At 45.3% G+C, this 23626-nt stretch overlaps 1 pseudogene; it reads right to left on the bottom strand.

The window, feature by feature from the left end:
- LOC125117014 (tigger transposable element-derived protein 1-like) overlaps nt 1-18179 on the bottom strand; it is a 53218-nt pseudogene extending 35039 nt beyond the window's left edge.
- Nucleotides 18180-23626: the final 5447 nt, after the last annotated feature.

Genomic DNA, 23626 nt, shown 5'->3' with positions numbered 1-23626 from the left:
TACCTGGTGCTGTTGCGCAGGCGCCAACTGGGTCTCGGCTCACGGAAATGGGCCACACTCGCAGCATCCAGACGCCCCGGAGACAGGAGGTTCACCCCCGATGTGGAAGGCAGCCGGCTCTCTGCGAAAAGAGAGACACAACTAAGTCAGAGTCCCTGGGGGCTTGACATCGCTCACTTAGCTAACATTTATTGATTCATGGGCAGGGTACCAGGAGTGGAGGGAGGTGGTGAGGGAAGGGAGTAGGGAGTAGGGGAAGTAGGATGAAATCTAATTTTTAGCCCAGCCATGAGAAAAATGCACCTCTGATAACTCATCCTAATAATAATAATTAGAGTCGACGTGGAACGCGTGGGACAGACACCAGGGAGCCGGGGAGCCAGTGCTTCCAGGAAACACGTGCAACTCCAGCTCCTGCATCCAACTTTCCAGCCATCTGAATGTTGAGCCATTGACTTAACCTCACTGAGCCTCAGTGTCCTTATCTGGAAAACGGGAGTAACAGTACTGGCTGCCTGGAAGGGCTATTGTAAAAGAAGGAGCTGACCCGGGGTTTGCCCCCAGCACAGGGCATGGCTTACAGGAAACGCTAATAGCGCCCCCTTTTGATGCATCACAGGAAGCCAGAGGAGGGCGTGGCCTACAGCCTCTGGTTCCGAGGAAGGAACCAACCCCAAGCCTACACTTTCCTCCTCTTGTGTGGTTTCCTGAAGGTGGTAGGGGGCCAACTGGCCCTTGGAGGGTAGGGTCAGTTCTCTCTAAAGGAGCCCCCAGGCTTTGCCGGGGTGATTCAGAAACTCAACCGGCCCCCTGGCAGGGGCTCATTTTTAATAAAGGCAGGATAGAAAACCCTCAGGTTTTATTGGTGTGTTTGCTTCTCACTTAGATGCCTAGCAATATCATGTGAGTCGGGACTTTAAAATCTTTTGCATTTCAACATCGTATCCCTGCCGATTATAAAGTTGGTGAGTTCCTGCTGTGGCTCAGTGGGTTAACTATCCAAGAGGATGGGGTTCAATCCCTGGACTCGCTCAGTGGGTTAAGGATCCAGTGTTGCTGCAAGCCGTGGTGTAAGTCGAAGATGCGGCTCAGATCCCACATTGCTGTGCTGTGGTGTAGGCCGGCAGCTACAGCTCCAATTTGACCCCTAGCCTAGGAACCTCCATATGCTGCAAGTGCCGCCTTAAAATAAATAAAATAAAAATTAAAAAGTTGTAGTTCACAACCCTCTCCTTCCCTTCCATTCAAAGTATTCAAGATTAAAATTCATTAAAAATAATTTTTTGAGACAGAGACACAAGGTTAGAAATCCCAGTCCAGTGAATACGTTTAGAATTTAGGCTATCAAGGGATTTCATCTTGGTGAGAGTTGGATCCTACCCCATCTTGCGGAATAAAGCTCCCACAATGTTTAGCAAGACCCGTATCCCATCCAATGTACACACCGCAGTGATAAGACACCGAGAAAAAGGATGGTGACAGACATGGTGGTGATGGTGATTGTTGGTGACCATGAGAGCCACGCAAGAGGCGGAAAGGGTAGGCTCAGGGCTGGTTTTGAGAAAGGGGTCCAGGAGGCAAAGAACACTGAGGTCATCAGGGTGAGTCGTGAACTCAGGCCTGAGACCCGAGACAATCCACTTTTCCAGCTTCTTCAGAATGAGGGGTTCAGGCCAGACTAGCTGTGGATCACCAAACCCAGAGTCCTGCCCAGAGGATTTCCTCTGGAGGAGACCATCAACCCCAACATAACCATTTTAGGCCTTTTTGTTTTCAGCCACACTCAGAGCTTAGAGAAGTTCCCGGGCCAGGGGTCAAATCGGAGCTGCAGCTGTGACCTCTGTCACAACTGTGACAATGCCAGATCCTTAACCCCACTGCGCTGGGGAGAGGATCAAACCCACACCATCCGGAGACAAGACCAGATACTGAACCTGCTGTGCCACAGTGGGAACTCCTCCATTCTAGGCAGATCTTGGGCTTGGAAGAGGTTCAAACAGAAGTTAACCCAAGGAAGCAAGAATCTGTAACAACATTATCAATCCACACATCGCCTGTTTTACCAAACGCCACACGTGTCCCTGCCACTCGCTCCTTGGAAACTGGCTCAGCACGTGTCCACACCCTCCCCTGCTCTGCCCCGCGGTTGAGTTTGTGGGATGATTTCTAAAATCACCTCTTGAGGGAGAGGCTCATTACCCAGTGACATGTTGTAATCCCAGCCAATGCTTCCAGAAAAGTTTCGATGTCCATTACATTAGCTAGCCTTAAAATTGAATACAAATCCATTTTAATCAATATGTTGTAATAAATAGATATTAAGGCACCATGGCACTAATGTACAGGTAGACTAATTAAAGCGCCAGCATTTGCAGCACTCACATACCTCAATTTTCTCTACAAAATCCTTATTGAACCACTACTTTAAAAAAAATAATTGCATTTGCAATTAGAAACACTGAAGTTACATTATCGATTTTCTGCTAAAAACCTTTTTAGTAAACAAGCACAAACTACATTCATTAAATGTAAGTGCTTGGAGCTATGGTGTGAAATTCAATTCAGCCATTATCATGAATTACACTGATTATTGCTGTAATTATTTTCTCTTGGATACAACTGCATTTCTGTCCCTTGCTAGTTCTGTTGGACATATAACCACGTTCATTTTATAGCTAATAATACTCAACTGTAGTCCCAGCAATTACTATCACTTATACAAATCATTAAGTTAAGCTACGGGTACCTAGTAAGATTCAAAAAAATTAAGTAAAACATCCTTTTTTACCCTTTAAATAACTAATAGCATCTGAGAACAAGGGAAATTACAGATGTTAACTGATTTACATTGCAAGCTTTAATCACCTGCACTTGACTCGTCAGAAATTTCTGCTGTCCTAAGCACACATTTGGAGAAGAAACCCAACTGACTTTTTTTTTTTTTTTTTTAAGAAATGAACAGCTGATAGACAGGATAACAGGTCTGAAGCATTTGTAGGAAGGAAAAAAAGCCATGACCATTTGGTGTGGTCAAGAAAATAGAGGCTTTACTTCAATCAGCCAAAAAATCGCCTTGCATTTTATATGTTTGTCTGTTTGTTTAGGGGCCTAATTAACTAAATAGATTTTAAGAGTGAAAACCCCACTTTACTTTTCCCTCCAGAGGCAGCTGGAGTTTTCCACAGTGAATCCTCTAGGAAAAGTACGTGTTTTAAAGGAGGCTCCCCAACCCGCTCCTCCCCTGAAGCAAGGGCCCTGCAGGAACAGGGCAGGGCAGCATCCGAGCGTATCTCCTCCCAGGGAATATGGTCTCTGGAGGTTCTGGCAGGGAGCCACCTCCACAGGAAAACTGGTGGGGAACTGGGGAGTCAAGGAGCAGGATCAGTTAAAATGTATACGGGAGTTCCCCCTGTGGCTCAGCAGGTTAAGAACCCAACTAGCAGAGTTCCCACTGTGGCTCATCAGGTTAAGAACCCAAATAGAAGAGTTCCCATTGTGGCTCAGCAGGAAAGGAAACTGACTAGCATCCATGAGGATGCAGGTTCAATCCCAGGCCTCGCTCAGTGGGTTAAGGATCCAGCACTGTGGTGAGCTGTGGTGTAGGTCAAAGATGTGGTTCAGATCCCGAGTTGCTATGGCTGTGGTGTAGGCTGGCAGCTGCAGCTCTGATTCAACCCCTAGCCTGGGAACCTCCAGGTGCTGCAGGTGCAGCCCTAAATACGACAAAAAAAAAAAAAAAAAAAAGAATACAACTAGTATCCATGAGGATGCTGGTTCGATCCTTGGACTCGCTCAGTGGGTTAAGGATCTGGTGTTGCTGCAAGCTGCGGCACAGGTGGCAGATGCAGCTCAGATCTGGTATTGCTGTGGCTGTGGTGTAGGCCAGCAGATGCAGCTCCATTTCCACCCCTAGCCTGGGAACTTCCATATACCACAGGTGTGGCCCTAAAAAGGAAAAAATTAAATAAGTAAATAAATAATTGTTTGTACATATGTAAATAGAGATGGAAACAGCAGATTTTATCACAAGAGGGTCTGCAGATGATGATCTCCAGGCTGGGGGCAGAACCCCCACCCAGCCTGAAAGGCCCATGGAGCACGTGCCAAGGCCATGCTCCAGAGCCTTGACCCCAAGAAGACCTCACTCACAAATACCAGAATTGCTTCCTCTCATTAAGTTTAAGAGCCCTTTGGGAATGCGCTTCCTGGACCTGCTTGTAAGCCCTTCTCAGCCACCATATCATCTGGCTTTAATTCTGTACTGCTCTCCCACTGGGCACTAGAGGGTCCAGCTCTGGTCGAGATCCTGGGGCAAGATGTAAATGAAGCAGAGACACCCAGGTAGGAGATCTCAACCCCAGCAGAAAAAGAGGAAACGACTTCTCTGTGGCATCTCATTTTCTCAATAAGAAAATTTTTTGTATTCATACTTTGAATACCTCTTTTATTTTTTTAGAGGTGGAAGAAAGAGGTATGTGGCTTGTAGAAATCCACAAACACAAATTTATCAATTAAGAGAGAAAAAGTTAAGTGGGGGAGTGACATAGAGAGGAACTGGGTTCATACACCCCTCTACATTGCTGGAAGATGTCAGTTTGGGCTCAGAGCTTCCTAGTGGCCAAAGCAAAATGGAAAAAACAATCTTATGGACATAAGATTCACTGTTAACAAAAGAAGAAATGTACTTTTTTTTAAAAATTTTTAGAATGTTATCCCTGCACCTGCAGCACATGGAAGTTCCCATGCCAAGGACTGAGTCCCAGTCACGGCTATGATCTAGTCTGCAGCTGCAGCAATGCTGGATCTTTTAACCTACTGCACCAGCCAGGAACCTGCACCTCCACAGCAACCAGAGTCACTGCAGTCAGATTCTTAACCCACTGTGCCATGGTGGGAAATCCAGAAATGTATATTTAAAAATAAGTTAAAATCTTTTGGAGAGAGGATTAAGATGGCAGAATAGAAGGACTGGAGCTCAACTTCTCTCCTAAAAACAACAAAATTCACAACTAAAAGCTGAGCAATCTCCACCCAAATGGACCGGAAACCTTAAAAAAGATACCCTACTCCAGAAGAAAAACAGGGGGCCACATCAAGAGGTAGGAGGGGCAATTTTGTGATATAAACAACCCCATACCTCCCGGTGGGAAGCCCCACAGACGAAACTAACTGGTTCACAGAAACTCACCTACAGGAGTGAGATTTCTGAGCCCCACATCAAACCCTCACGTGCCGGGATCTGGCACTGGGAGAGAGAGCCCCGGGAGCATCTCGCATTGAAGGCCAGTGGGGCTTGTGCGCAGGAGCTCCACGGGACTGGGGGAAACGGAGACCCCATTCTTAAAAGGCGCACACGGACTGTCACGTGCACTGGGTCCCAGGGCAGAGCGAGGTCTCCATAGGAATCTGGGTCAAACCTGACTGCAGTTCTTGGAGGACATCCTGGGAAAACAGGGGTGAATGTGGCTTGTTGTGAGGTAAGGACATTGAAGGCAAAGCTCTCGGGAATATTCAGCAGCTGCCTTTCTCTGGAGGTGGCCATTTTGGGAAAATCTGGCCCCACCCCAGTCAGTACTGAGAAGCCCCCGGGCAAACAACAATCCAGTTGGGATCACAGACCTGCCCCTCAGTAATCAGGCTACCTAAAGACCCCTCAGGCACACAGCTGCCTCTAATCCCATCCAGAGACTAAGCCCCACCCACCAGAGGGATCAGAATCAGCTCCACCTACCAGGGGGCAGCATCAGTCCCTCCCATCAGGAAGCCTACAGCAAGCTCCCATACCGACTTCGGCCACAAGGGGGGGCACACACCAGAAGTAAGAGAGGCTACAACCTTATTATCTGTAAAAAGGTCACCACACCAAAAACCTATAAAAATGAAAAGACAGAGAACGATAACTCAGATGAGGGAGAAAGGAAAAACCCCAGAAAATCAGCTAAGCAATGAGGAGATTCTTAGCCTCCAGGAAAAAGATTTTAAGATTGTTGATGCTGAAGAAGATGCAAGACATTGGAAATAAACTGGAGGCAAAGATGGATAACTTACAGGACACACTGACCAAAGAGATACAAGATATAAAACTTAAACAAGAAGAGATGCAAAATACAATAACTGAAATAAAAAACGCACTAGAAGCAGCTAACAGCAGAATACAGGAGGCAGAAGAACAAATAAGCGAGGTGGAGGACAGATGAGTGGAAAGTACGGATGCAGAACAGAAAAGAGAAAAAAGATTGAAAGCAAATGAAGAGTCTCTCAGGGAACTCTGGGACAACATGAAACGCACCAACATCCGTATTATAGGGGTGCCAGAAGGAGAAGAGAGAGAGAAGGGGACAGAAAAAATAATCCAGGAGATAATAGCCAAAAACTTCCCTAAAATGGGGAAGGAATCACTGACTCAAATCCAGGAAGCACAACGAGTACCATATAAAATAAACCCAAGGAGGAATACCCCAAGACACATATTAATCAAACTGACCGAAATTAAAGACAAAGAGAAAATCTTGACAGCAGCTAGGGAAAAGAAACAAGTAACATACAAGGGGACCCCAATAAGGTTGTCAGCAGATTTTTCAGCAGAAACTCTGCAGGCCAGAAGGGAGTGGCATGACATACTTAACATGATGAAAGGAAAAAACCTCCAACCAAGATTACTTTACCCAGCAAGGCTCTCATTCAGATTTGAAGGAGAAATCAAAACCTTCACAGATAAGCAAAAGCTGAGAGAATTCAGTAACACTAAACCAGCCTTACAACAAATACTAAAGGAACTTCTCTAGGCAGAAAAGAAAAGACAGCAACAGGAAACAAAAATTCCACAAATTACAAGGCTCACCAGTAACGGTATATATACAGTAAAGATACGAAATCATCCATGCACAATTATACCACCAAAATCGGAAATCATGAGAAGAGGTGGGTACAAATGCGGGACACTGGAGATGAACTTGCAATTAAGAGAACAACACCTTAAAACAATCCATATACATATAGACTCTTACATCAAAACTTCAGAATAACTGCAAACCGAAAAACTACAATTGATACACAAACAAGGAATCTCTGAACAAGAAATATATCTCATAGTAAATAAGTGCATAATCCACCATGAAGGGGGTCATTTGACATCATTCTTGGAATGCTGAAGTCTTCTTAGATCTGATTCTGATTTCCTCTCCATCAAAGAATTTATGATAATTATAATTAAATAATGCAACTGTACAATTAAATAATACAGTTCTACAACTGTATTATTAATAACCATTTCTCTCCATGGTACAATGTAATGTCTATAATGACTTTTATCACATCACCTAGAATGGTGTAATGCCTTTATTGAAGAATCAATGAGATGTAACAAATTGTGAGGACATATTTATATAGTTACACCGTTTTTTAACCAATTTATGCATTTTATATTTTACTTATTTTCAGAGGGTGTATTATTTTTGTTATTCTTACCAGTTAAGTTATTCTTTTTATTATGCTATATAAAATATTTAACGGTATATAAGGTTTCCTTCTTTATAAATTTTAGTTGCATAATATACACAATTTTAATATAATGCTTATTTTTAAAGAAAAATTGAAATGTAATGGATAATACTAAATAGTAAAGATGAAAGCCATACAAAATGGGATAAAGTATAGAATAAATCTCCTATTTGTCTCAGCATATTTTCCATTCCACTTCTCCAGAGGGAGTCACTTAATCTCTTTCTTAAGATCCATGATATAATAATCTGTGTGAATGTAATTGTATTTAAATATATGTATTTTATTTTGTAAAAAAATAAAAATAAAATTTCACACACACGAAAAAAAATCTTTTGGTTTGAAAAGATTTTTGGTCATAAAATTTGATGATAAGATTCAGAAACCAAAAATTAGAGCCATCTTTTTTAAAAACTCAGATATTACTTCTTTCCTAGATTTTTTTGGTTTTTTCATGCAACATGAAGCACATCAGTTGAAATTCTGATGTTAATTTTAACTATCGGGAGAATAAAAAAGAAAATACAGCAAAATCATATTGTCAGCACCTAAAAGCTGAACAGCTGGAAGATAGGATGTGTTTACCTGCAAAACTACATTTAAATACCTGTAAATTTGCTGATTTACACTGTCACTTTGGAGGCATTAGAATTTTCCCAAAGCTGCTATGAGAATTTTCTGAGCATTTTTGACCCTTTAAAATATTAATCGGTATCATGAATTCAGTCTAAAGGAGTCACTTTGCTACTCTAAAAATAGTTTTTAAGGATCTTTTTTTTTAAAAGGATATTTCTTACTTCTCCTATGGCCTGCGACATTACCTGCAATAATTGAATACAGTATTGAAATGACCAGAACTCAGAATTCTCAGCACCCTCCTTGTATCTATTTTAAATAAACAGGCATTTTTTTTAACCAATGCAATTGATAGTACTCATATCCATATATCAAAGGAATCAGTAAAAAGAAACAAGTACCACTCTAAAAAAAAAAAAGCAGGTCCTACTGTGCAGCACAGGGAACTATATCATAATCTCTTGTGATAGAACATGATAAAAGCTAGTCTGAGAAAAAGAATGCGTGTGTGTGTATATGTGTGTGTGTGTGTATGACGGGGTCACTTTGCTGTTCAGCAGAAATGACATAACATTGCAAATCACCTATACATTAAAAAATTGATCAAAAAATAAAAATGAAATTTAATTTTTTTAAATAAAAAAAAAAATTAAACAAGCAGAGGCATGTACTTTTGACTGGCGCCCCCAGGGAAGAAAGGACTTTTTTTAATGCTAACAATTTGGCTACATCCGGTTGTCTGTCTGGCTTGGGTGCTTCCTGAGGAATCGCATTAAAGAATTCAATAGGCAGGCTTGAAAATTCAAAAAAGGGAAAATTAAATTCCTAGAGATAGTCAAGAATATCTTATTCATAAAGAGCCTTTTCCGCAGGAGCTTGGAATCATGTAATATAACCTTCAAAGTAAAAACGCTTTGCTGCATTAGTTCTGCTTAGCTGACCGTGAATACTAATTGCAGGAAGAATTAACTGTGCCCAGTACCTGGGGGCAGGAACACACAAAAGTGACCGGGAAAGGCAAACAATGGAAAAGGTAAAAATGAACATCCACATCCCTATTCAACTCCCCCTGGTCTGCAACAAAACCCTAAATTACAATGAACCCAGTATCTGCCTCTTGCCCCTCAGAGATTAGAAGAAAAAAGAGAGGCAGCAACGGAGAGATTGGGTTTGGGAGGTAAAAAAAAAAAAATACATGCTTTTGCTCTCATTACTCATTCAACCTCTCTTCTTTTGCCTGCTTTTCCCTCCATCCCAACTGTTTCAATTCCTCTACAGGGTCAGGAACTTAATTACTGTGGGTCAAGTGTCCCATTTTGTAGGATATCTCTGAATGAGAGACCACTGATTGGTGGAAAGAAGGCTTTGGGGCAAGGGTGGGCTTCAATATGAATTTTAGCTCTGTAATTGACTAGCTGCGTGACCTTAAGCAAGTAACAAAACCTCCCTGGGCCTCAGTTTCCTCATCTGTAAAATGGGAACAATGGTGCCCAGATCACAGAATTTTGAAGATAAAATAAGAAAATGTAAAGTGTCTGGTATATGGTAAATCCTGAACATTACATTATGAATATTTCCCATGGACACAGCAACTGCTAGAAATTCTTGCAACACCCTCAGAATCCCTGCCCCTTCCTGGAAAGAAGAGCTTCTACCTCACCTCCAGCCAGAGCTGTTTGGACAAATAAGAACACCTGACACAGACTCAACCAGTAAGATCTTCTCTCCCAGGAATGTGAAACTGGACCTGAAGTTAGCACAGGCGCTATGGGGTGGGCACTGCTCCTTTAGGTTATGCACTAAAGTAAGGAAAAGCCAGCGGTGCCGTCATACATACCAGCTCACAAAAGCTGATTAGAAATCATAGGAGATTTTTCAAGCCAAAATTGTAAACACAGCCATTATTAAAAATTAATAATTACAAGTAAACAAATTATATTTAAAACAAAGGTAATAAATACTCAACACTCATCCCTTCCTCATTATGTCCTATTATTTCACACTGCTATTATAACGTTACGTTTTATTTTATCTTTGCTCTTGAGATGATCTACCTCCACGTATCTGTATGGTGGAAACACTGCACAGTCACAGGCTCCTGGGCTCAGCCTTCATGTTGGTAGCTTCAAAACAGCCACAGTGGAAATATTTACACCATGGAAATCGGCAAACACTCAAAAGCAAGGCTTCCCTGGACCCCCAGAAATTGGTTGTTAGACATTACCAGCACAGCAATGGAGAAAACTTCTAGGTAGAGGGGGAAAGAGTGAGGCAGTGGCTTCCGGAAACAGAGACAGGAACGTGGAGAGAGCACAGCCAGTTTTCCTAATCCCGGGCCACTCCCTTCAAGAGGTTGAGCAGTACTGATCTCAGGTTCCAACAAAACACCCCCATAGCCTTCCAGTGAATCCCTTTGTTAGGCTGAAACTAGCTCACATTGGTTTCCACCTTCCAGTCTTAACAGAACAGGACATAAAATCAATGAGAATACTGCCCTCTCTTTTGGGGGTCATTTTCATCTACTCTTAACTAAGCATAATAATAAAGCCCTAATCACCAGTCAGCCATTGTTGAGATTTTTTTTAAAACCTCTGTCTAACACACCAGGTATCCTGGAGATATTTCTGCTATTTCTTCCTCATCACCAAGAACAATTGGGCACGAGTCTCACTGGCTGGACCCCTCAGGCTCTCCCTGACTCCCCAGCCCTGGAGCTGCCCAGACTGACATTTATGTAGCTACTCCAGGCTGTGCGTTAATTACTGTGACACCACACCAATGATCCAATTAGGCCTTAAATGTTTACTTAAAAGAAAGCTCTGTTCGACCAAAAGATCGGGTGGCTGGGGGAGACTAGAACATTTGGTGTACTAAGTGATCCTCAAGCTGGCTGTTCACCTATCAGGCAGACCAGTTAGATTTTCCAGGAAGGCAGAAATGCTGTTAATCTTGAAATTTCCTTCCTTTCCCACTTCCTGCTTGTTTCCCCCTTTTCCTGCCTCCCTCACCCTCACTTCCTCCATACCCCTCCCTGCGAAATTTTCTTTTCTTTTAATAATGGTTTCCTAAACAAATCTGACTAGCATCCATGAGGATGCAGGTTCCATCCCTGGCCTCACTCAGCTGGTTAAGCATCTAGTGTTGCTGTCAGCTGTGGTGTAGGTTGCAGATGTGGCTTGGATCCAGAGTCGCTGTGGCGTTCCTTGTCTGGGAACCTCCATATGCCACACCTGCGGCCCTAAAAAGACAAAACTAAATAAATAAATAATGGTTTCCTATCCTTTGCAGCCTGCATCCTCTTCAAATCTGTTGGTTTTCAAGGTATTGAAATGGCAGATGCTTCAGAAATGGTAAAGAAATGGGAATGACAGAAACGTATTCACAGTGGGTCTCCCCACTGCGTTTGGCAGGTGGGATAGTCTGGTGTCTGCACAGAAAGGTAAATTTGAGTACAAACAGCTCATGAGGTGCACATGGTGAGTTAAAAATTTATCGCCGGCTCTCACGAATTTCCTCCCATGAACTAACGCCTTCTGAAGCCGGCAGAGCTGAGAAGCAGGGTAATGGCTCAAATGTGCATCTTAGCAGCTGCCTAACACGTTCCAGCTCAACTCTCTATCTCATCAAAATCCCAAACATAGTCGAGGTGCCATTGGCACACATGCCTGAATTAGGGTTAGAAAAACAAAGTTGTTTCACCTGCTGTTGGATTTATTCAATAATCTGAACACAGGTCAGTCAGCATGGAAATTGTACCTAAATATTTGGATTAATAGATTAACCGTCCGCTTCTCGAGAGGTATTAGGATGACCACAGTTAAAGACATTTATTCGAAAGCTCACTTTTTCCCTTTAAGGCTTATTATCCTCACGTATGATTTCTACCCAGCTACAATTTAGATTCTTCTTTATCGCAAGAGTCGCCAAACCAGCTACAGCCTAAACCTGGCCTGTTATCTATTTTCGTATGTCCTGCAAACTTGGCATGCTTTTCAGTTTCTGTTTGTTTGTTTGTTTTTAGGGCCACACCTGGGGCATATGAACATTCCCGGACTAGGAGTCAAATCAGAGCTGCAGCTTCTGGCCTACACCACAGCCACAGCAACACAGGATCTGAGCCATGTCTGCGACCCACACCACAGCTTGTGGCAATGCCAGGGTCCTTAACCCACTGAGCGAGGTCAGGAATCCAACCTGTATCCTCACAGACGCTCTTAATCCACTGAGCCATAACGGGAACTCCCAGTTTTACATTTCCTGAAGTTCTTTAAAAATCAAGAGAAGAGACCCTAATACAACCCTGTCAAAGAACTATACCCTGATACATTTTTTTTTTAATTTTTAAGAAAATCTAAAGAGTTTTTCACAACACGTGGAAATTTTATAAAGTTCAAATTGCAGGATCCAAAAGTAATGTTTTTGGAAACACTGCCCCAAGCCCATTCATTTATGTCACCTGAGACCACTTTCATACTTCAATAGCAAAGTGTATGGCCTGCAAAACCTAAAATATTTACCTTCTGCCCTTTACATAAAATGTGTGCCACCTCCTGCTTTAGGAAATAGAAATTGGTGAGCAAACCAAACTTGTATTCAGCTAAAAGGCCAGGACGCCTCCATAGCATTACACAGTTATTCAGCATTACTTTCTTTCTTTCTTAGGCTAGAAGTGCTTCTGTATAGAGCGTGGCAAAGTTGTTTTTTTGGGGGGAGGGTGTTTTGACACCTGTCAGGGGTCTTGCACAGCCCCAGTACACAGCAAGCACTCAATAGATACTCTCACCTTTCCCTCTGTCCCTGCCTTCCTTCACGAGGGACCACCTGCACTTATTTTTGGTTGGTTTGTTTTTATTTTCGTTTCCATCCTGAGCCAGCACTTCTTGCCCTGAAGCCTGTCCCACCCCAAGATCAGATTGCTCTCGAATTTCCCAGGACTGTGCCATGCGCCAGGCAAATATCTCTTTAGAAACACCAATTACTGGAGTTCCCGTTACGGCGCAGTAGTTAACGAATCCGACTAGGAATCATGAGGTTTCGGGTTCAATCCCTGCCCTTGCTCAGTGGGTTAACGATCCGGCGTTGCCATGAGCTGTGGTGTAGGTTGCAGATGTGGCTCGGATCCTGCATTGCTGTGGCTCTGGCGTAGGCCAGTGGCTACGGCTCCGATTAGACCCCTAGCCTGGGAACCTCCGTATGCCATGGGAGTGGCCCTAAAAAAGGCAAAAAGACAAAAAAAAAGAAAAAAGAAAAAGAAACACCAATTACTGTTTGTTTGAAACCTCACTCAAAGGAGACAAGAGAAGTCTGTCTTACTAAAACCAAATGATTTTGAAAGAATTAGGATTTTCTTGCATTCAAGTATGTATGGTAACAGGTTTACGGGTTAAGATTGACCAAATCAAACTTTGGAATTGGGTAAGTGTCTAACTAGCTGACTAATGCTAAGCCAAGATAGATGCCAGAGTCAGGGGGTTGTCTGGCCCATGCAGAGATGTATAATACACACCAGAAAGGGTTTTCAACACGGGGCTTTCTGAAGGCCACAAGAGGATTTGTTGACAATGACAAGATTCTGAGCATAAATATACACAACAGCTATAAAGGGCAGGTGGCAGGCTTCTGTGTTTCTAGGAAAATCACTTAACTTCTCTGAGCCCCATGCTTCCTGGGTATAAAATGGGGACAACCACGATACCCACCTCCTGGTGTTTCTGTGAGGGTGAAATGAGGTCATGGCCATGGAGATCCCAGAGCAGTGCCTGGCACACAGTAGGCACTTCACGAATGTTGGGTGTTATCATCGGCACTATTAGTATTAAAACTGCTGTCCAGCAATGGTGGCAGCAGACCACTAAGCTCATCTCAGCATCGCCAGTGCCTGGGACACCAGGGGACCCTTGAACATTTGGTGAACAAATGCGTGGGTTATTGAGAAATGTGTCTTGATGGCAACTGAACTGGAATAGTTGGTCTCCACCAACAAGCCAGCAGGTAACGCACACGACCTTCCAGTGTCCGAGCAGAAGAGCAGAGAGTGCAGCCCCACCCTCGAGGTGCAGAGATGAACACGCCTGAAAAATATTAGTAAAGAATATAAATGAAGAGGAGTTCCCATTGTGGTTCAGTGGGTTAGGAACCCAACTATTACCTATGAGGAAGTGAGTTCAATCCCTGGCCTGGGCTAAGGACCTGGTGTTGCTGTGATCTATGGTGTAGGCCACAGACATGGCTCGTATCCCACATCAATGTGGCTGTGGTGTAGGCTGGAAGCTGTAGCTCTGATTCAGCCCTTAGCCTGGAAGCTTCCATATGCTATGGGTTCAGCCCTAAGAAAGAAAAAAAAAGAGTATAAACAATGTAAATAACTCCTCAATCACTCCCTCCACCTGACCCCTCTGTGTTTGCAGGCACCACTATCACAGCTCCTACTGCTGTGGGGACATTTCTCTCTTGAGCTGGAAAGAGTCATACCTTTAGTGACCATAGCTAGGAAACCAACCGTGCCAAGTTAGGAAACCAACCATGCCGAGCACTTCACACATTACTTCCTTTAATTGTCACAGTGACCCTGGGAGGTAAGAGCTTTCTTTGTCCCTGTTTTGAGGATAAGGACACTGAAGCATAGAGAGGTTCAGTAACTTGCTTAAGGCCACACAGTAAGTGGCAGAGGCAGGATTCAAACTTGGAAGAGTCTGGCCTCAGAGCCTGAGACCTGGCATATTACATTATAATGGGGCCATTTATATGGGGAGTGCCTTTAGAGCTGGGTTGTGTCTTGATCATTTTTATAGCATCAGAGCCTGTCCAGTGCCTGGAACAAGCATTCCTTGGAGACATTTCAACATAGTTGATAAAGTGAATATCATAATGAAATGAGTTGTAGAAATGTTTTGGTTTCCTAGTGCATAGAAAGGGTATGTTTACACAATTAAATGTGCAATAGTATCATGTCTAAAGAAGCAATATATATGTCTTCATTAAAAAATATTGCCAAATTAATGCCACCATCATCTGAGCCTCCAGCGAGTCACAGTCTTTTTGCTGGAGGGGGGTCCTGCCTTGATGCTGATGGCCAATGACTGATCAGGGTGGTGGCTGCCGAAGGTCGGGGTGGCTGTGGCAATGTCTGAAAGTAAGACAAATGGTGAACAGTGCCACACAGGTTAATTCATCCTTTCATGAACAATTTCTCTGTAGCACGTAATACCATTTGATAGCATTTTAGCCATGATAGAATTTCTTTCAAAATTGGAGTCAGTCGTCTCAAACTCTTCTGCGCTCCATCATCTAAGTTTATGTAATATTCTAAATTCTTTGTTATCATTACAACAATCTTCACAGCAGCTTCTCCAGGAGGAGATTCCATCTCAAGGAACCACTTTCTCTGCTCATCCATAAGAAGCAGCTCCTCATCTATTCAAGTTTTATCATGAGATGCAGCAATTCCGCCCCCTCTTCAGGGTCCACGTCTCATTCCAGTTCTCTTGCTGTTTCCACCACATCTGCAGTTACCTGCTCCACTGAAGTCTTGAACCCTCAGTCGTCCACGAGAGTTGCAATCAACTTCTTCCAACCTCCTGCGAATGTTGGTATTTTGACTTCTTCCCATGAGCTGTGGTTGTTCTCAACGGCATCTAGAGTGGAGAATCCTTTCCAGAAGGTTTTCAGTTTACTCTACCCAGGTCCATCAGAGGAATCACTATTGATGGCTGTTATAGCCTTATGAGATGAATTCCGTAATAATAAGTCTTGAAAGTCAAAATTGCTCCTTCATCCATGGGCTGCAGAGTGGATGTTGCATTGACAGGCATGAAAACAACATGAATCTCTTTGCCCATCTCCGTCAGAGCTCCTGGGTAACCCAGTGCATTGTCAGTGAGAAGTAATATTTTGTTTTTTGGTTTTTGTGGGGTTTTTTTTTTTTTGGTCCGAGGCAGTATGGAGGTTCCCAGGCTAGGGGTCTAATCGGGGCTATTGCTGCCCGCCTATGCCAGAGCCACAGCAACGCCAGATCCGAGCCGCGCCTGCAACCTACACAACAGCTCATGGCAATGCTGGATCCTTAACCCACTGAGCAAGGCCAGGGATTGAACCTGCAACCTCATGGTTCCTAGTCGGATTTGTTTCCGATGTGCCACGATGGGAACTCCAGTGAGCAGTAATTTTTTGAAATCTTTTCTTCTGAGCAGTAGGTCTCAAGAGTGGGCTTAAAATATTCAGCAAACCATGTTGTAAAGAGCTGTGCTGTCATCCAGGCTTTGTTGTTCCATTTAGAGAGCACAGGCAGAGCAGTTCGCATACTGCTGAGGGGCCCTAGGATGTGGGGGGAATGGCGGCTGGGCATTGGCTTCAACTTAAAGTCATCAACTGCATTAGCCTTTGACAAGAGGGTCAGCCTGTCAGTCGAAGCTTTGAAGCCAGGCATTGACTTCTCCTCTCTGGCTGTGAAGTCCTGGGTGGCATCTCCTTCCAACAGAAGGCTGCTCCATCGACATGGAGAACCTGCTATTCAGCGCAGACACCGATATTCCTCACCTGAGCCCGGCCTTCTAGGTTCCTCACTGCAGCTTCTGCGTCGGCACCTGCTGCTTCACCTGCCACTTGGATGTCACAGAGATGGCGTCTTCCCTTAAACCTCATGAATCAACCTCTGCTAGCTTCCAACTCTCCTTCTGCAGCTTCCTCACCTCGCTCGCTCTTCCCAGAATTGAAGAGAGTCGGGGCCTTGCTCTGGCTGAGGCTCCGCCTTAAGGGAAGGCTGTGGCTGGCTTGACCTTCTGTCCAGACCACTCCCGTGTTCTCCACATCGGCAATAAGGCTGTTTTGCTTTCCTGTCATTCGTGTGTTCACTGCCGTGGCCCCTTCAATCTGCTTCAAGAACTTTGGCTTTCACAACCTGGTTCACCGTTTGGCACAAGAGGCCTGGCTTTGGGCCTGTCATGGCTTTGGCCTGCCTTCCTCACCAAGCTTGATCATTTCTAGCATTTGATTTAAATTGAGAGACGTATGACTCCTCCTTTTCCTTGAATATTTGGAGGCCACTACAGGGCTCTTAACTGGCTTAGTTTCAATATTGCTGTGTCTCTGGAATTGGGAGGCTTGGAGGAGAAGGAGAGGGATGCGGGAAGGGCCAGTCGGTGGAGCAGCCAGAACTTATCAATCAAGCTCATCTTTTTTTTAAGTTCATCATCTTACATGAGCGCAGTTTGTGGCGCCCCTAAAATAATTACAAAAGTAACATCCCAGAGTCATCTCAAGTCACATAACAAATCCAATAATAAGAGGAACGTCTGAACTGTTGTGAGAATTACTGAAATGTGACACAGAGACTGAAGTGAGCAAATGCTTTTGGAGAAATTGTTTCGATAGACTTGCTCCACAAAGGGCTGCCACAAACTCTGATTTGTAAGAAACACAATCATCTTCAAAGCACAATAAAATAAGATTTGCCTGCAGTAGGTTCTCAGCAACGATGTGTGGGTGAAGTCGAATCAGCCTACACTCACCTCCGGCTTAAATGGAGTCCGTTTTCTGCCGCCAAGCCCCTCTGCCACCCACTGCAGCAGCCCTGGGTTCCTATGGGCAAGCCATCCCCGGCCTCCCTCTGGCTCCAACACTGCCCCGTATCTTCTGATATCCCAGAGAGTTTCTCTGAAAACAATTCCGCACAATCATGTGGGCAGCCCACGCCAGTGGGAGACTGCGGGCCTATCCGTCGCCAATGACGGGCTGTATTTATGTCTAGGTGAAGTCCATGCATTCATTTTCGTGCCCAGAGTCCTCAGGGAGCGTCACAAATCCACCTAATGTGCCCAGTTCTCAGCTTTGTATCTGCTTTAGCTGGCAGATGCTGAAATCCACAGGAGGTCCACACAGCCAGACCAACCCCAAGCAGCCTGTCCAGAGGCCCAAGGATGTAAATCCTATCAGCTGAGGACAGCGGAATTCAGACCCACAAGTCCCCGCACAGATCTCCTCTCTCTGGCCTTGGAAGACAGTCATGGCAATAATGATGCAGAAGCATGGGCGGTTCACAGCTTCGTCTCCCAGGAGGCTCACGGAAAGGAGCCCATCAGACCTCTGCCTTCCAGACACCCAGCCATCGTCACCCAGCCCGGCCACTGTCCCCACACCGCATGAGCAGTCCTTCCTCCACACCTCAGGTCTTGCCGCGCACTCGCTCAGAACGGACTTGCCTCCCTCCCTTCACTTCTCTTTGGCTGTTTTATGGTATCGCCCTTTTTAGACATCTATTCATATCCCAGATTGACGGTCACCACCTACGAGAAGGCTTCCTTGATTCCCAGAAGCCTTAGAGCACTGAGTATAAACCTCTATTACAGCAAGTATCGGTCAGTTTTGTAATGATTTATTTACTGATTCCCAGAAACCTCACAGCACTGAGTATGAACCTCTATTACAGAATTAGTCCGTTTTATAATTATTTATTCACCTGTCCCTTCTTTCAGTACCACACCCCTGGAGCCCACTCTGAGCCTGGCACATGGGGGACAGTCAAGAAAAACGTGCTGAGCAAAGTAAGGTCCATGATGTCCCTGAACTTCATTTACGTGTGGCTCCTTTATAAGCACAGGCTACCCTCTTAAACAGCAGGTGCTCATGTGTGCCGCCCACGGGACTGGACCACAAGCTCCTGCGGGAAAGGACTATGTCTTATTCAAGTCTATCCACTGCCCCCCATTACAGAATCTGGCACAGAGTATGTGCCCAGTAAATACAGAGTATTTCCTGAGTATTTACAGAGTCGTCGGAGTCTTTAGAACCAGACTTTAAGTTATTGAAATACACAGAATGCATACACAGAATGAATTTAAGTTTTTACCAAGCTGGTAAGTTTTCCCCTTAAATTGTCCTTGCGGTGGTCAAGAAGGGAAGCTGTTCCTGGGAAGCAAAAATGTATGAAGCACCTTCTGGTCCCTCTGGTCACCTGACAAGTCAGGGGTGACGCCAGTCCCAAAAATAGAAACAAAACAATTTTCCAAGGTCACTTTTTCAGCCATTCAATTACCCTGCCTTTGGAGAAAACAGGGGTCCTGGATGGCCTGTTTAACCCTTTCTGTTACCTCCCTTTGGTTCTGCTCAAACCCCACATCCCAGAGGGATGGAAAAGCATTCACTCTAAATTATCTCCTTTGGAAACAGAAGGACACATTTCTTTGGATATGTGGCTCCTTTGGAAAACTGAACCACACTAATGTCAATGAGGATAGAGCACACCAACCGAAAAAATGAGGGAAAGACTGTAGAGTGTGATAACTCGCGGAAAACTCCTTCCAGGTCTTTAGAATCTGGAAGAGGAAAAGCATCGAATTTAGCTTCCGTGTGGCCAAAAGGAGAGGGGAAGGCATGAGGCCGCAGCACCCCACACACCTGCATCATGTTGTGGGTGAGCCCTGGATGGGGCTGGGTGGAGGGCGGGTGGGCGCCAGGGTCTTTGCAGGTTAAGGAGGGACTTGGGTGGGTCAGGAGGCAGCAGTGCCCAGCAATGTGCTGATTAACTGGTTCTCTGGGACAAACAAAAAAAAAATGCCCTGACCTGTAGCACTTACAGATTCCCATGGTGCTGATTTCAAGCTGCCTGTGTGAGAGCACTGGCCTCGGGGCTGGGAGAGATGCCTGGTGTTGGCTCTCACGAGCCCCTCGGAGCCAGCATGAGCCGGTGTGGGACCAGCTGGAGCCAGCGGACATGAGTCAGCACAACACACAGAATGTTCTCTGCAGCCTGCTGGGGCTCTGAACAGACGGCCCTTGGGAAAAGCACCAAACCCAAACGTGGAGCAGGGACCTGAAAGAGGCCTTTTGAAGGACACTGAGTCCTAAATGTCAAACAAGAGGTAACTGAGGAAGGAAAAGGAAAGGAGGTGAGGAAAGGCGTTCCAGGCAAAGGGAACAGCATAGACAAAGGCCGGTGTGCTGAGGTCACGGAGAGCAGGGCTGGCTCATGATCCTATGTCTGGTGGCTCAAGTCGGGATGTGGGAGGAAGTAGTGAGACAGAAACCCAGAGCTGGGTCCCAGCCACATCCTGAGGGGCCTTGTTGATGGCCTGGGTGATAAGGAGTCCAAGCAGGGGAGGGACATCGTGCCCCACTTTAGAAGGGCCCCTTGGCTCTTGGACGAGTGGGGTGTGAATAGCCCTGGAAAGTCCAGGGCTATCGGGAAGGTCCAGCGAATCCAGAGCCAGATGGCAGAGGAGTAAGAGGTCGCGCTCCCCTGCTCCCACAAACCCATCAAAAAACCACTTCTACGTGTAAAACGACTCTCACAGAACATCAACTGAATGCCAGCAGAAGAACTTAAACCTCTAGAAAGGACAAGAAACTCTTGACAAAACTGAGTAGAACAAAAGAAAAAGAGAGAAAAGGAGCAGGCTGGGAGGAGCATTCCCGAGAGGGAGGAGCCGTGAAGGAGAAAAGGAACCCACCTCCTGGGTGGCCACCTGACGGATGGAAAGATCAGCCCAGTGGGTGGGACCTCACCGTCTCCGGGAAAAGCGCAGCAGCTGGACGGAGAACAGCAGCGCAGAGGGAGAGCCGCACAGACCATCTGAACCACCGGCCGGGCCGGACGCCGCAGCCTGAGACGCTCTGCTGGGGCGAGGGCTGGGCGCCGCGCCTCCGGCTCCGGAGGTGGGTCCCGGGGAGAGGACTGGGGCTGGCTGTGTGGGGACAGCATGACGGGCCAAGGAGCAGGGCGCCGCCACAGACAGGGGGAGCCGAGGAACCCCCAAGGAACCCGGGAGAAGGAAGGCGCCATTGCTAGGGTGGGGAGAAGGGCAGGATGGGTGCCCCCGGCATCTCCCTGCACAGGCGAGCCCACGGGCTCTCAGAGGGCGGGGCAGCTCTGCGGAGGCTGCAGGCCGCGAGAAGCCTCTTGCTCCTTTAAGGGAGACTGGGTGATTCTAGCACAGGCTACCAGTGGCCAGGCACCTCTTGTGTGGGCTAAGGGCATCAGGGGGCTAAGTGCGATGTGGTGCCTCTTGCACGACCTACAGGCAGCAGGGACAGACTGCAGAGGTCATCTCAGAGGCCGGAGGGAGGCATGGCTTGCCACCACTGGGGGCCTGTGAGTGGGCTCCACCTGCAGCCCCAGTCACCTCAGGGGTTGACCAAAAAAAAAAAAAAAGCACCGTAACCAAGCACTACATGCTGCTGCTCTCACTCCCCTGGGAACATACCTGCCCTGCAGCTGCCACTGCCAAATGCCCAGGGCAGCGCCCAGACACTTGGTCACTGTCCCTTCCCAAGACCCTACAACTAGGAACAGCTGGTATAGCACCTGCCATGTGGGCTAAGTGGGACAGGGTGCTTCTTGCATGGTCTGCAAGTGGTGGGGGCAAACCACCGCAGTTACCTCTGACTCCAGAAGTGGGAGTGGCTCGCTACCACTAGGGGTCCGTGAGCAGGCACCACTTGCAGGCCCAATCACCTCAAGGGCACCACCGCATTGTGACCAAACATCACCTGTTGGTGCTCCCACACCCCCAGGAACACACCAGGCCTGCCACCGCCACTGCTGAAGTCTCCAGGCAGTTTTCACACACCTGATCTCTGTCACCTCCCAGGATCCTACAACTAGGAGCAGCCTGTGCAGCACTTCCTATGTGGGCTAAGTGAGACTGGGTGCTTCATGCATGGTCTACAGGTGACGGGGGCAAACCTGAGGTGGTCATGGCCCACTACCACTAGGAGCCCCTGAACAGGCACCACCTGTGTTTCCAGTCACCTCGGAGAAGGGCACTGCAATCAAACACTAGCTGTTGTTGCTCTCACTCCCCTGGGAACTCACCCACCCTGCTGTTGCTACTGCCAAATGCTCTGGACACCGTGTAGATCTTCCTAGAGCTCATTACTACTAGCCAGTGCCCTGCACCTAGGAGTAGCCTATGCTGCCTTCCTGTAGGTCCTTGCTGCTGCTGAGAGCCCAGTGACAAGGCACTGAGTGCTGGCCCTGCCCATTGCCTCCTTCTCCCTGAAAACACACTGAGCATCCTAGGGATAAGAGCCTGCTTGCACTGAAGAAAGAGACAGCAAATATTCAAACTCCCACACCAAAAATAAATAGTAACCCCCCCAAAAAATACAAAGGGGTGCTCTTGCATAGAAGTAGCCTTACAAGACTACAGTTTGGCTTCCCTAAACTCACAGAAAAAGAAAAACATAAGCAAGATGAAGAAGCTCAGAAACAATCCCAGTTAAAGGAACAAGAGAATGCACCTAAAGCAGTCAACAATGCAATGGACCTCTACAGTCGGACAGACACTGAGTTCAAAAGGGAGATAGTGAAAATATGGGAGGAATTAAGGCCGAACATGAAGGAATTAAGAGAGCATATGAACAGTGATGCAGATTCCTTTATAAAGGAACTAGAAAATATAAGGAGGAGCCAAGAAAAATGAGAAAATTCATCTGCAGAGATGCAAACTGAGCTAAAGACACCGAAGAGCAGAATGAACAGTGCAGAGGAACGAATTCGTGACTTGGAAGATAGAATAATGGAAATCACCCAATCAGGACAGCATACAGAAAACCAAATGAAAAAAATATGAAAGCAATATAAGAGAGCTATGAGATAATACAAAGCCCGCCAATCTGCGCATCATAGGAATTCAAGAAGGAGGAGAAAACGAAAGGGGGATTGAAAACACATTTGAAGAAATTATGTCTGAAAACTTTCCAAATCTAAAGGAAACTGATGTCAAGATACAGAAAGCACAGAGAGCCCCAAACCAGGTGAACCCAAACAAGACCACACCAAGACATATTATAATAAAAATATCAAAAGTCAAAGATAAAGAGAGGATTCTAAAGGCAGCAAGAGAAAAGCAAAGCGTTTATTATAAGGGAAACTGCATTATGCTATCAGCTGATTTCTCTGCAGAAACACTACAGGCCAGAAGGGAGTGGCAAGATACAGTTAAAGTGCTGAAAGGAAAAAATTTGCAACCTAGAATACTCTATCCAGCAAGAATGTCATTTAAAATAGAAGGGGAAATAAAGAATTTCTCCAACAAACAAAAGCTAACAGAGTAAAGCAATACTAAACCCATTCTAAAAGAAATACTGAAAGGGCTTCTCTAAATAAAAAAGAAGAAGTAAGAAGAAATAGGATGGGGGAAACCACAATTGTAAAGCAATCACTTAAATAAGCCAGCATACAGATCTAAACATGAAGATGCTAAAAAAAAAGAAAAAAAGAAAAAAAAAACTTCAAAATCATACAATATGGGGAAGGAAAGTAAGAAAATATAGTTTTTTTTATTATTATTTTAGTGATGTGTTTGAGCCTATAAGACTATCAGGCTAAAGCAAGCAGATATAGGAAGGGGTTGACATACTTAAAAAACACGGCAACCACAAATAAAAACTAAACATTACATCTGCAAAAACTGAATAGAAAAGTACTCAAGCATAAAATAAATGGAAATCATCCAACCAAAAAAAAAGAAAGGAAGAAAAGAGAAACACAGAACCAACCAGAAAACAAGGTTTAAAATGGCAATAAATACATATCTATCAATAATCACCTTAA

The sequence above is a fragment of the Phacochoerus africanus genome, chromosome 15 (assembly GCF_016906955.1).
Source record: "Phacochoerus africanus isolate WHEZ1 chromosome 15, ROS_Pafr_v1, whole genome shotgun sequence".
In the NCBI taxonomy this organism is placed as follows: Eukaryota; Metazoa; Chordata; class Mammalia; order Artiodactyla; family Suidae; genus Phacochoerus; species Phacochoerus africanus.
The sequence above is the reverse complement of the archived record's forward strand: the minus strand, read 5'-3'. Positions and strand labels throughout refer to the sequence as shown.